The sequence below is a fragment of the Myotis lucifugus genome, unplaced genomic scaffold (assembly GCF_000147115.1).
Source record: "Myotis lucifugus unplaced genomic scaffold, Myoluc2.0 scaffold_2, whole genome shotgun sequence".
Lineage (NCBI taxonomy): Eukaryota > Metazoa > Chordata > Mammalia > Chiroptera > Vespertilionidae > Myotis > Myotis lucifugus.
This window is the reverse complement of record NW_005871050.1, coordinates 13,927,596-13,929,925: the sequence shown is the minus strand read 5'-3', so window position 1 is coordinate 13,929,925 and position 2,330 is coordinate 13,927,596.

Sequence of the window (2,330 nt, the reverse complement as noted above, 5' to 3'; positions counted from 1 at the left end):
CACGCCCCCCGGCGACCCAAGCTCCCAGCCTCTCCTTTTTTTCTTTTTTCTTTTTTTTCCAGCACCTCCTTGAGCGGAGGCCAGGGCAGGCTGGAAGCAGCTGTCTGGGATTTATTTATCTTCTATAATTGAAACTTTGTAGCCTTGAGCAGAGCCCAGGGCCGGCCAGGGCAGGTGGGAAGCTTGGCTTCCTCCATTGCCGGGGGCAACCCAAGCCTCCTGCTCACTCCAGCTTCGTGGCCGCTGCCATCTTAGTTGGGTTAATTTGCATACTCACTCCTGATTGGCTGGTGGGTGTAGCGGAGTGGTGGAGTGATGGTTAATTTGCATGTTTCTCTTTTATTAGTGTAGATAATAACAGCCTAATATGCAAATCGACCGAATGATAGAATGACTGGTTGCTATGACGTGCACTGACCACCAGGGGCCATACACTCAACACAGGAGCTGTCCCTAGCCCACAGGCTCCAGGCTGGCCAAGGCGGGTACCAGCGGGGGCCCAACAATTGCCCTGCCGGTCGCCCCACAGATTGGCCCTGATTGCCGGCCAGGCCTAGCGACCCTACTCATGCACAAATTTTGTGCACCAGGCCTCTAGTATCCCATAAATGAGTGAGATCATGTGATATTTATCTTTCTCTGACTGGCTTATTTTACTTAGCATAATGCTCTCCAGTTCCATCCAAGGCTATGTTCTTGAAACAGCTCTTAGTGTGGAAATGGGCTAGATGTACATTCCAGTGATAGGGCAGGGAGGGAGGAACCTTGGACTGCCTAGGTCCAGCTCAATTGTCAACTAGTGGTCATATCCTCCAGATGATCTCTTCCACAATAATATTCAGTCTTCTAAACTTTGAACATAGTATATCTTTTCATTTGTTTATGTCTTCTTTAATAGTCCTTTTAAAAGTTTTATATTTGCCCTAGCTGGTTTAGCTCAGTGGATAGAGCATTGACCTGTGGACTGAAGGGTCCCAGGTTCGATTCTAGTCAAGGGCACATGCCCAGGTTGCAAGCTCGATCTCCAGTAGGGGGCGTGCAGGAGGCAGCCAATCAATGATTCTCTCTCATTGCTGTTTCTATCTCTCTCGCCCTCTCCCTTCCTCTCTGAAATGAATAAAAACACATATTTAAAAAAACAAGTTTTATGTTTTCCTCCATGGAGTATATAAACTTCTCCCATTATGTTTGTTTCAAGGTTTTTCCAACATTTTATTATGAAATAATAAGGTGAAAGAAAAGGTGAAAGATTTTTACAATGTACAACCATACACCCACCACCTTAATTTTACCATTAACATTTCACTATGCTTGTTCTATCATGTATTTATTAATTTCTCCATCCCTCTATCTGTTCATTAATTCATATCATTGCTCACAACATTGTAGCTCTTTGATGGCTTTGAAAATATCTTTTCATATGTGTTGTCCATCTTTTTTATTTATCTTTAGATGGGTTAGTCTGAGTTACTTAGTCTTCTGTCTTCCTTTACCTGATGTGTAAGACCTTAAGCAGTCTTGACATAAGCTTTCAGGTGCGTGATTCAAAACTACAAAGTCAGGCCGGTGGAAAGATCAGGAGTGGTGTCTTGGATACACCTTATTTCCTAATTAAGTGCTTCCCTGTCTTTTTCTTGTCATGGTCCTTATAGGACACATGGTAGTAAATGGGTAGGCTGCTTATGCCCAAAGATGATCAGCCTAGGGGCAGTGCCATACTAGTCCTGAGGACTGAGGACAATACCTCAGGACCCCTAGAGCCCAGAAGGGGCACACCTATGTAAAATGGCACATAATTTAGGAACCTTCTTCCTAGCTCTTCTCTTCTTCCTCCTCCCCAGTGCAGTGTTCTCCCCCTTTTAAGCTGTTCCCATTCAGGAGTCATTCCCCCACACCCACCCTCACATCCTGTCCTTGGGATGTATGCCTTCTTCCCACAGAATAATAAAGTCCCCGTTCTCCCAATCCCTTTTTGAGCCCTGCAAAATCAGCCATTCTGGCTTCCACTGGATACCAACAGACATCTCTCATGCCCAGTTGCTCTTGGCAATGCAGAGGGAAAGGGGTGAGTTTTGTCCCATTGATGAAAATGGGGTGGTGTGGGGGAAGCACTGCATGCTTCTCCCTGTTTTAAAGCACCTAAAATCAAAGACACCACTCTACTGCTTCACAGAGAGCCCTAGAACAGAGCAGTCTTCAGCACACTAAGAGGGGATCTATCAGATGAGGGTTTATATCTATACCAGATATATCTATAGCAGCAAACTTTTATGCAGCTACCACCTATAAGAGAATAAACATACATACACACATCACACAGCAAGCCAGGA